We start from the raw sequence: 12,126 nt of genomic DNA on the forward strand, positions 1-12,126 counted from the left end.
AGGTCACTATCAGATCCTCCCAGATCCTCACGGATGCTCCTGGATTCTCTCAGGTGCTCCCTACCCCCGGATCCCGGTCCGTGATCCCTCTGCTCCACAGTCTCACCTGCCCTCCCTTCCCGGGGCAAACAGCTCAGCCCAGGCTTTTGCTGTGCACTGTCTAATTATAGATATTATATTGCAAATGGCTTTTGGGCCTGCTAATGGTATTACTGGTGTTATTCTTCTACTTGTTAATTATAACCAATTTGTTTGGGATGCCTTCCCAGTTTTCGGCTGTAATTGCTCTCCCCATTCCCTGATGACTGTGACTCAGCAGAAACTCCGCAGTTTCGCTCAGGGATGATGTTACTCTTTGTCTCTCCTGCCAAGCGTGGCTGCAGACGGTTGCCTGTGCAGCGTGGCTACCGCTCCCACCTCGCCGGTTGCCACGCTCCAGTGGCTCGGGGTCGGCGAGGAACGTGGACGCGGGACGGTGGCATCTCCATCTCTCCAGATGGGGCATCGCCCGCTCCAAGAGCGGTTGGGCTCAGGCTCGGGATGCTCGGGAGGAGCTGAATCAGGGCTTGACCCATAAACCATCTCGGGATCCTGCCTGTGAAATCCCAGCGAGCTCGGCATGGCCAAAGGCTTAGCCAAGGGAAGAGCGGAATATTAAACGGATTGTTTTCTTTTTCTTATTGCTAAATTCTTAAGAAGTTTGCTCTTCTCCTCTGCTCGGCATTAACTGTAGATAAGTTATTTGGAAAGCGAGTATTTCACCAGAACAGCCGTTCAAGTAGCCTAATACACACATTAGAGTCTATTTGCACTTAAAAGAAGTGGGAGGTATTAAATCAGCCTCTGGCCAGATAGTCATTGTATAAACAAGAGCTGTTAACTCCTACTTGATAGCGATGATAGCGAGGGAGAGGAAAACAGCCCTGCAGTGTCACGACCAACCTGACACAACATGTTGTCGGTCTGGGGAGAGAAAGAAAACAAAGCCCTGGGAGTTCATGAGTGCGGGAGGGCGGCTGGGAGCGGGGATGATCCCCAAACCCTGCCGGCACCGCTCCCCGGCCTGCGAGCTGCTCCCACACCCGGGGCTCCAGCAACGGCATCGCTCTGCCATCCACGAGAGGAGCTGTTCCCGGGCCTGCAAAGGCCCCCAGCGCACTGGACAGAGGTCATCCCGGCCCGAGCCCTCGCCCCCGCTGATGGTGGGTTTCCATCCTGCGCTGCTGGATCCCCCTCCAGCGCTCGGCTCCGTGCGGGGCCGGGGAGATGCTGCCGAGGTATTAATGAAATTTATGAGTCAGAGCGAGCAAAAAAAAACCTGTTTTCAGCTGACTTCACTCACCACTTCCTCTCCTCGCCTTCGCCTCTCCCGGCAGCCCACTTATCTTCCCCTGGAGCGGTGCCCACCCTCCCCTGCCCGCTATCGCCAGCAGGCCGGAGCATTCAGCACCAGCCCCGCTGCGGAGTTTGCTCACTCACTCACTCACTCACTCAAGCACTCTCAAGTTGTTCTCTGTGGCTAATCAAATGTCAAAACAAGCTGCCCCTGTGATTTTGAGAGCTTTTAAACAGGAAGACATTCACCACTGATATGCGAGAGCGCCGGGCCGGGGCCCAGCCGGAGCTCAGCGCTGCTCCCGGGATCTGCTGGGCTCTTTGTGGGCTCTCTTGGGGGGAAATAATCACTCTCCCACTCTCCCACTTCTTGCCCGTGCTGCCTCCCACGGGAATGGGGCTCTTTCCATCCCCTGGTAGGCAGGGCATGGCTGCCAGCACAGTGGCAGCACCCTCTGTCCCTGCACCCCATTCCTTTGCCCATTAACCATGGTTTATAGCCCGACCCTAAATCATGTGCTTTGGGGCTAAAACAGGCTGTCAGCACTGAGGAGTGATAACTTCCAAGCTGTCCAGAAGCCCAGGAATCCCCCAAAAGGCACTGGGAGCCTTTGGTCCTCGTGCAGCCACAGTGAGGGGCAGCATCCTCAGAGCCCCCTAGGCTGGGTTGAGCCAATGGCTGCAGAAGAGCAGGACCCCGTGTAAGGGACAATTTTGATTCCAAAGCCACCTCATCACTCTCCTGGCAGCTCTGACATCAAAAATTCAGGCAGGTACCTGCTTTTCCACAGCCAAGCTCCCCGTGTGCCTCTGTGATGGCAGGAGCAGCGTGGAGGTTGGGATCCCTGCGAGGAGCTGCATCAAAGCAAGAGAAAACGGAGGAGAGGGAAGATGAAGAGGCCCCTCCTCATGCCAGTAAAACACGGTGTGTGTCTGCAGAGGGCTGGTCCTCAAAGCCACCCAGGCTGCAGGACTAAGGGCTGTTCCCACCCCTGGGATCCCAGAGGCCTTCAAAGCATCGCTCAGTGGCCGAATGCTGAGCACGAGCTGCTCTCGGGAGCTGCTGGGTTTGTACAATGCTCACCTCCTGTTTCCCACTTTCCTCCCAGCACAAATCCAACGTCTGCAAAAAAGGAATAAACACCCACAGCTTCCTGAAGGCCCCACTCCAGGGAGAGACATTTCTGCTGCTCAGTCTGGTGCTGGGCTGGAAGGGAAGCATCTCCCTCCTCAGCAGCTTCAATCACACACGAGGAGCACACGTCACTCCCAGCAGCACCAGTCCAACTGATCCGTGTGCCATGGCCGGGGAGAAGGAAGCCTTGTGGAGTCCATGGGGGCAGAGGTGGGTCCCGGGGATGGTGACACTGTCCTGGGGCTGGGAACACAGTCCTGGTCTGCAGTGCTGGAGGACAGAGGGGATCAAACCTTGTGCTGGAACATCAACCTCGCCGCCTCCCGCTGCAATGCCTCCCAAGCTTTAGATGTCCTGCTTTGCCAGGGCTCCTGCTTAAACCTCCCCCACCAACGAACACCCGGGGGGGCCGTGCCACCCCCCCGGTGCCAGCTGTGGGGCTGGGAGGGGGCGATGCCCCCTGCCCCCATCGGAAGGACGCTGGGAGCAGACAGGCAGAGGCTTTGTCCCAGCCCGAGACAAGGAGAATGCTGTGGGTTTGTTTTTAGACAAATGAATGGATTTTACTGTTTGACCAACACTCATGAGAATGCCAGTCAGCGCGGATTTGGCAGGAGGTCTGACACTTGTCAGCCCTGGTTTATAGCGGCAGCGCGGCCGCCAGCTCTCGGGAGGGGAGTGACGTGCGCGCGTTGCTGCGCGGGGTGTTCTCGGAAGAATGTGTGGCAACAGAAGATCAAGCAAATACTTGGGGCCGCCGCATCACCGAGGACTTTGTCAGCCAGCCGGAAAGTTTTAGAAGGGCTTCACACTCTTTGGAGACAGCCAGGGCACTGCCTGGAGCCGGGGCGAGCGCTGCGGGCTCTGGGAAGAACAGAGGCGTTACTGTGGCATCCCTAACGAGCCCGGCCCTGGCTCGGCGCTCCCGGAGCGGGGCTGGAGCAGCCCTGCCGGCCCCACACGGGGCAGCTGCCAGGAGTGTCCCATGGGGGGCTTTGGCTCTGCCACCTGCCTGCTCTGCACCCACGGGAGGGGCTCGGGCGGCTCCAGGGCTCGGTGTGGGGCACGGCTCACCCCAGCCTGGGTGTGCTTCGATTCCCAGGGGAAAAGCCTTGGGAATGGCTGCCAGGGTGCGGCCCTGCACCCCAAAAGGCCCCCAGACTCAGTGGGTGAGCTGAGAGGTCAGGAACTGGGAGCTGCTGTGCACGGGGCCCCCGAGGTGAGGCTGCCCCAGGAGCTGAGCCCAGCCTGCAAAACGGCCCTGACCAAACAGCCCAGACCAGCTCCCAGTGAATCATCCCAGGGATGGAGTAAATCATCCTCCTCTGAAAGGACAGCAGCTGCCTTTCCCTGGGTTGTTTTGGAGCAGGTCTTTAGGAGACAGGGCTTTCCAGAGTGTTTAAAATCATAGAACCATGGAATGGTTTGGGAGGGAAGGGACCTTAAAGCTCATCTCCTTCCCACCCTGCCCTGGGCAGGGACATCTTCTACTATCCCAGGTTGCTCCAAACCCCGTCCAACCTGGCCTTGGACACTTCCAGGGATCCAGAGGCAGCCACAGCTTCTCGGGAAAACCTGGGCCAGGGCCTCCTCACCCTCACAGCCAGGAATTCCTTCCCAATATCCCCTCTAACCCTGCCCTCTGGCAGTGGGAAGCCATTCTCCCTTGTCCTGTCCCTCCATCCCTTATGCCAAGCCCCTCTCCAGCTCTCTGGCCGTGGTGGGCAGGGGAGGTCCTCACTTTTCTCCCCACATGAGTTTCTCTCCTTGGCACAGCGATGCCCCAGCCTGGGCCGTTCCCACCCAGCTCCTGCCCTGCCCTGTGCTGCCCCTCAGCCCGATGCTCCAGCCAGGCTTTGCTGTGGTCACTGTCGCTTCGGGAGGCACCACCCAGCACCTAATGGGTGTTTGCTGCTCTGCTGTGCCCTTGGCACCGTGGGCACCCCGGGCAGCCTGTGCTGAGGAGCTGCCCCAGTCTGGGAGAGATAAGGGTGTCGCAGCCAGCGCTGGGGGGATGACAGAGCTGTTTGCAGGCAGCTCCTCTGATCTGCCCACTGGGCTGGGACTCCCCGGGCAGCCACAGATCAGCCGGGTCATTACGGGGTGCTCTGCGCTCGGAGCAGCTCTCGGGAGCCAAACCAGCGGGGCAGGACCTCACCTGCTCCACACGGGTTGTGCAACGAGGCCGTGGCTGAGCCAGGAGCCAAACCCACCCCTAATGACCGGGCCACAGCTCGCCCAGTGCCCGGGGCCAGCCCACGGCAGGCACAGGCTGGGACACGCTCGTCCCGGAGCTGCCAGTGCTGCCCTGCACAGGGAACTGGCCACAGCTCTCCCTCCCCTCTGGGCACCTTTGATCTGGGCACTGTGGCCTGCCTGGCTCCCTGCCGGGATGCATGGAGAGGGATCAAGCTCTGTGCTATAGAATCCCAGCACGGTTTGGGTTGGAAGAGACCTTAAAGCTCATCTCGTTCCACCCCCTGCCCTGGGCAGGGACACCTCCCACTAGCCCAGGTTGCCTCCAGCCCCATCCAACCGGGCCTGGAACACTTCCAGGGATGGGGAAGCCACAAGCAGGGAGATGTCCCTGCCCATGGCAGGGGGCTGGACTAGAAGGCCTTTAAAGCTCCCTTCCAACCCAAACCATTGTGGGATTCTGTGGTTCCAAGGGAAGCCTGGTTGCCCCCTGCTCCTCCCTGGTGTCAGAGGTGGCTGCTCCCAGGGCTGTGTCGGTCTCCTGAACCTCCTGCTCTGAGGCACCGCCGGTCCCTCAAACAGCTCCATATCATCAGTTACATCTAATTGAGGGTGTTTTGAATACAACTCCACAACACCCAAACCAAAGGGAAATGACAGACCATCAAATGAATGCCCCCGAACCACGATAAATGCCTGGGTGGATGATTAATGCTTCTGTTTCTTGGTTTCAGAGAGAACAATGCGGCCTGACCCAGCATTTATCAGCAGTGCCTGCGAAAGGGCACCAGACATCCCCAAAATAAATGGGATTATGGCCCTGCTGTTCCACTTTCAGATGCTCCCTTGTCTCTACACACGCTAAAGGATGGAGCGGGGTGAGCTCCGAGTGAGAATTGGAGCAGTGATGAACCTTCTCGGGTCCCTTTCAGCTCCATCATTATGGACATCCCAGGTTGCCTTGGAAAATCCTTCCCTGATGATGCATGGGCGGAATCTGGTCGTTTGTTGCACTGGGGTTTGGACATCTGAGAGAACACGTTCTGCGCGGCTGTTTCATTAAATCATTAAAAGACACTTCTCTAATAGCTGCAGAAATCTCATTTTTTCATGTGGCCGGGGCGGCCGCGCTGCTCCCACCTGGAAACGGCGCAGATCCCCTCCCAGCTTCAAAGCCGTCTGGCTTCTAACGCACCGCTGGGAATTAGGGATAATTGAAACGGGCGCGTTCAAAGGAGCCCGAGGTCGGTGGAGCGGCAGGGCCGGCACCGCGCGGCCCCTCCTGCCGAGCCCCGCGACACCGGCCCGGCCAGCCCGGGCTCGGCAGCACCGTGGGATAATCCACGGCAAAACCCCGGCGAGGGACAGCGGAGCAGGGCCAGGACGGCCCGGAGATCCCGCAGCTTGTCCCGACGCGACGCTGTTTGTGCGCGGAGATTAAAGCCTCCTGCTCGGCAGCGGGGAAATGCAAATGCTCTTTAAACAAGCTGTTAATTGTTAAACCACATTATTTAGGGGCAATAATCGCTGGAACACCTTGTTCGGGCTAAAATGAGGCCGAGAGCTCCCCGGGCATGGGCTCCACGGGAGGAGGATGTGTCTGTGGGCTGCGTGGGATGCAAAGGAGTGGGAAGAGACGTGGGAATGGAGGGAGAAGAAGGGGATTTGGAAAGTGTGAAAGGAGAGTGTCCAGGGCAAGAACTCTGGTGGCCATGGCCTGGGTCTCACAGGGATCCCATGGAAAAGGAGGCCCCCGGGTGGAGAGGGAAACGATGGAGTTGGAGAGGACCATCCCGCTGCTGGGAAAGGCTGATCCCACTGGGAATTGGCCTGGCCACACCGAGGGTGTGGCAGACACCTCTCCCCGAGGCCAGGGGTGTTCTCAGCCCACTGTCACCGTGTCCGGCCTTTGGGCTGTGGCTGCTCCAGGGCTTTGAGCTCCCCCGTGGTGCAGCCGAGCAGTGCCAGCCCTTATCTCCCCATCTCCCTGGTGCTGGCGGGAGCTGCTCCCTCCCCATCCCGCCCACCCCCGGCTGAGCTGCCAAAGGGGTTTCCTTCCCAGGAAAGGGAGGGAGCAGTTGCCCGACCCAGCAATGAGGGACCCCCAACTCCACACTGGGGCAGAAACAGTGCAACAGCCCCCAAAGGGCAGCTGTGACCCCGGCACCGCAGCACCCGCGGGGGTCCCGACACGGGAAACTCGTCCCAGAGCACCAGGGTATTTTTTTCCCTGGGTTTGGGAAGACAGAGAACCCCCCGGGCAGCAAGCAGCTCCTTCAGAGCCGGGTTTCAACAACCAGGAACTCGTGTATATCTTGGATTTTAATCCAGTGCGGCTGGGACCATGTGCAAGATGTAATTTAAGCTCCAGCTCAGGGTCCAAATGTTCTCCAAGTGCGGAGGTTTTGGCACGGAGATTTTGGTTTGGTCCCAGCTTTCATGGCAAATTGAATAATCATATGAGGGGGAGGAAAGAGAAAGAGCAAGAGAAAAAAAAAACCCCAACAACTACCGACAGTTCTTCCAAAAGTGGAAAGAACCAAAACACATTTTGGCTTCCTCAGCCCTGGACCGGAGTTATTTCCCTCTAGATCTGGAACAGCCTTTCCAACAACCTTTTTCAATTTAGCTTTTTATTAAAATAAAGCCGTGCCCCGGCAGATCCGTGTGGAGCTGCCTCCTGCCACCTCCGTGCCCGGCTGTGCAGCTCCTGCTCCGTGCTGCTGGCACCCCAACAAACATTGCCTGCCCTGCTCCGTGCTGCTGGCACCCCAACAAACATTGCCTGCCCTGCTCCGTGCTGCTGGCACCCCAACAAACGTTCCCTGCCCTGCTCCGGAGCCCTCGGGGAGCAGCTGGCCAGGAAGCACTGTGAGAGCTCCCCGTGCACATATTTAAATCACCTACTGTTGTGCTAACTTTCTGGCCTTGCATATCTTTTAATTATTCCCGTGTTTATGGTTTGCTGTGGCTTACAGGATTTTTTTCCCCCTCAAATGCGTGTTTTCCTGACAATTAGCCCCGCTGGCTGTAGAAGCGCAGATGAAGAGCTGGAGAGGAGCTCAGTCCCAGAATCCAAACCTCCCTGTGTGCTGAGGAGGCCCTGGCCAGCCCTGGCTTAGCACTGGGACCAGTGTTAGCTCAGCCCTGTCCTAGCTCAGCACTGGGACCAGCCCTGGATCAACACCAGGATCAGCCCTGGCTCATCTGCATCCCAGCTGAGCACCAGGACCAGCCCTGGAGCAGGAGCAGCAGCAGGAGCAGGAGCAGGAGCAGGAGCAGCCCTGGATCATCCTCATCCAAGCTCAGCCCCATCCCAGCTCAGCACCAGGACCAGCCCCCAGTCAGCTCCATCCTGACTCAGCACCAGAACCAGCCTTGGATCAGCACCAGGACAAGTCCCAGCTCAGCCCCATCCTGGCTCAGCACCAGAATAAGCCCTGGATCAAACCCATCAAAGCTCAGCCCCAGGCCCAGCCCTGGATCAGCCCTGGATTGGGATCCCCGTGGTGCAGCCAGAGGTGGGCAGTGCCAGGATTTGCTGGGAAATCACGGATGGGCAGCACTGAGGTGGCCGAGGGGCACAAATCCCATGGTGGCTCTGGCAGTCCCAGAGCCTCCCCCACAGGCTCAGCTCAGACACTGGCACACGAGGGGGCAGATGAACCCCACGGCCCCACGCTGGCTTTGCAGCCAAGGCTCACAGGGACATCCCCATCCCTGTGTCCCAGGGACATCCCCATCCCTGTGTCCCGGGGACATCCCCATCCCTGTGTCCCGGGGGTACCAGCCTGTCCCCACGTGTGCCAGGCAGGGGGCTGCTCTGCTGGGCTGCACCCCTGTCTGTAGGAGAGGAGTGCCCCTTGCTGTGCCTTTCTGGGGGTCGATGGCTCAAGCAGGAGTGTGACCCTGAGCTCAGGGTGAGGTTCAAACACCAAACGTCCTCAGCCTCCCCTTGCCCAGTTCGGAGCAGGACACCCCCCTGTGCCCCCCAGCAGAGCTCCTCACCCCCTGAGCTGGGCTGGTAGCACAGGGAGCAGCTCCAGCTCCCCCCACGCAGCGCTGGGCTGGGAGGTGGCCCCGGGCACGTCCCATGGTTCCTGTGTGGGTTGGGTTTTCCTCATCACCTGCGGGGGCAGCGGCGGGAGGGGAAGCCCAGACCCCCCATCCGACCCGCTGCGGCTGGTGCTGACTCACCCCACATCCTGCTGCTGCCCCTGGAAACTCCCGGGGCACACGTGGGCAGCCACGGGCTGGGAAGGCCCTTCCCAGGGCACAGGGGTGGGCAGGAGGCAGCCCCGACCCCCTGACCCCCAGCCAGGGCTGCACGGTGGGATCCTCCACTGCTGCACCTGAGGAACTTGTGTCCTAGTGATGGGACACAGGAAATGGCTTCAGAGGGCAGGGACAGATGGGATATTGGGAAGGAATTCTTCCCTGGGAGGGTGGGCAGGCCCTGGCACAGGTTGCCAAGAGAAGCTGTGGCTGCCCCTGGATCCCTGGAAGTGTCCAAGGCCAGGTTGGAGCAACCTGGGCTAGTGGGAGGTGTCCCTGCCCTTGGCAGGGGGTGGAACTGGGTGAGCTTTTTAAGATCCCTTCCCACCTAAACCATTCCATGATCCTTCCCCAGCACACACCTGAGGCCAGGGACATCCCAGTTTTAAACACCCTCTGGTGAAGCTGCACCTCAGCCCCTCCGCCCCTGCAGAGAGGAGCTTTGGGGTGCAATGGGGTGTCAGGGCCAGGTACCAGCTCTCACAGTGCCCCCTCCATCCCTGCACAGCGCTTGGCCCCTCATTATCCAGCCCTTCCCTGGAATTAGGTGGGAGGTTGCTGTTAATCAGCTACAAACGATTAAGTCATTGGCCGAACTACTCTCCTGCTACTTTTGCAAGGAATTAGGCCTCTATAAAATCAAGCAGCATGAATCTCAGAGATTTACACGGTGCTTTTTTAACAGTTTTCAGTATATTTCAATAGTTAATAAAACTAAATGCTGCTTTGTGTAAAAGGTAATAGATTACAATCGGGTGTATTTTACTAGCACTCAGTGTGTTCATCTAACACCTCATACGTTCACGTTGGAATCCACGAAAAGCACTTTGTGGAGATTAAAAGCAGATTTATCACAGATGTGCCTCAGCATTATGCTTGGCTTGAACCATTAGACTCCTGGAGTTTAAAGGTTAGACTTTAATGACTTCAAGGAAGTCGGTTGCTTTTTAAGGCTTTAAATAAGCAGCCCGGATAGTCCCGGCATTCCCAAACAGGGCCGACTGGTTCCGGGCTGCTCCGAGTTCCCCCGGCCGTGTCTGCTCCGTGCAGAGCCTGGAAGCAGACACGGCTCAGGAGTTTGGCCCTCATGCAAATTAATAACAAGTTATTTACCAGATGAAAGCGTTGCCTTGAAAACTGTGCTCCCCACACCTCGGAAGGATGGGAGGGATGAGCTGCGAGCTGTGCTGCCTGACTGTGGAATCCTGGAATGGTTTGGGTGGGAAAGGAGCTTAATTGTCATCCAGTTCCACCCCCTGCCCTGGGCAGGGACACCTCCCACCAGCCCAGGTGGCTCCAAGCCCCGTCCAACCTGGCCTTGGACACTTCCAAGGATCCAGGGGCAGCCACAGCTTCTCTGGGCAACCTGTGCCAGGGCCTGCCCACCCTCACAGTGAAGAATTCCTTCCCAATATCCCATCTAAGCCTGCCCTTTGGCACTGTGAAGCCATTCCCTGTGTCCTGTCCCTCCATCCCTTGTCCCAAGTCCCTCTCCAGCTCTCCTGGAGCCCCTCTAGTCCCTGTAGGAACTCTCAGGTCTTGGATATGGATATGGGTATGGACACGGATATGGATACAACATCTCCCAGGTAGCTGCAGAGCCAGGAAGATGCTCCTATAACAAGACACCACCAAGCAAAGCAGAACAAAGTTCCTGCAGGTTTGTTTTTTCTCCTCTGAGTGCTGCACAGCCCATAAATAGTGTTAAAATACAAGCAGCATCCTCCCCCTCCGTGCTCTCCTCCTCCGGCAGCAGCCGGCTCGCCGCTCTCCGGAGTTTGTTTGTTGCCCTCGGAGACACGGCTGACAAGCATCACAAGCTTTGAAAGTCAATTGCTCACTGGAGTTGAAAATGTGTTTTCAGGTATCTGGCTGATAGGTCCTCCTCGAGGAGGATGTGGCTGGAATGCCAAGTGAGGCGCTGCCGGATCCGGCCCCTCGGGCGGCGGGAAGGGGAGATTGCTCTGCCCGACGTGATAAAACGCTGCGGCTCGGAATGACCACAGGATCTGCAAAGTCCTTGTTCACTGAGGTGATAAGGGTGGAACAGTTTATATTTAAAAGCTCTATAAACTTTTGGCTCCTGGAGGAATGACTTTGGATGAAAATGGGTCATAGAATCACAGAATCAGAGGGTGGTGGAGGTTGGAAGGGACCTTAAAGCCCATCCAGTCCCACCCCCTGCCATGGGCAGGGACACCCTCACCAGACCAAGTTGCTCCAAGCCCCGTCCAACCTGGCCTTGAACACTCCAGGGATGGGGCAGCCACAGCTTCTCTGGGCAACTTGTTCCACCAGCAAAGTCCAAGCATCTCCCTCGGGGGGACACAGCCGGGGCTGCGGGAGCAGCAGCAGTGATGGAAGTCATGGCAGGAAAGGGATTCAGCTTTCCTGGGGACGTTGAGGGATCCCTGGCCCTGTCCCAATACCACCCTTGGCTCTGCCTTGGCCTTGGCACCGAGAGCCCAGCAGTGTTTTGTCTCCAGTGGGGTCCAGAGGTGTTGTGGTGCTCGGAGGAGGCCCCTGGACGAGTTCCATCCCCTCTCCAGGGGATGCAGCCCCGGGCTCGGGGCACCGGGATGAAGCTTGTTCCGATACTCCAGCCCTGCCTGTGTCCTCTGTGTGGAGTCTGCAGAGCAGAGCCTGGATCACCATCACCCTCCTGCCTCTCCCTCGGGAGCAGAGCCCGGAGACCCGGCGGCTCAGCCGAGCCGTGCCCGCGGCCGCTGCAGCCGGGAGCGAGCGCTGGGGGGGAATATTGCAGCAAACCAGCCGAGCGTGTTTGATGTGGTTTAAATTAACCTCGATTGCTGTCTAATATTTTAAAAAGACACTTTTTATAACACGCGGGAATAATGTAGGAGAACTAATGTTCCCTCATGAAATGCCTTTCAGAATAATGATAAAAGTGCACTTTAATCTGCTGTGAGAAGTCTCCGTGAGGGAGAGACGTCACACGGACAGGTGGAATCGTGGAATAAATACAATCATTAATGAGAAGGAAGGATTTGCATCTTCTGACTTTTCCACAACACCTGCTCTTTTTTTTTTTTTATTTTATTTTATTTTTTTATTTTCCAAGGAGCTTTATTTTGTTTGCTGGGGGGTCAGGAGGACCCGGGGGTTCAGGATTCTGGCCGTTATGAAGTTACACTTTCAAAGACTGCAAAATGTCAGGGAAGCAG

Source organism: Pseudopipra pipra, chromosome 12, assembly GCF_036250125.1.
Source record: "Pseudopipra pipra isolate bDixPip1 chromosome 12, bDixPip1.hap1, whole genome shotgun sequence".
Taxonomy (NCBI): Eukaryota; Metazoa; Chordata; class Aves; order Passeriformes; family Pipridae; genus Pseudopipra; species Pseudopipra pipra.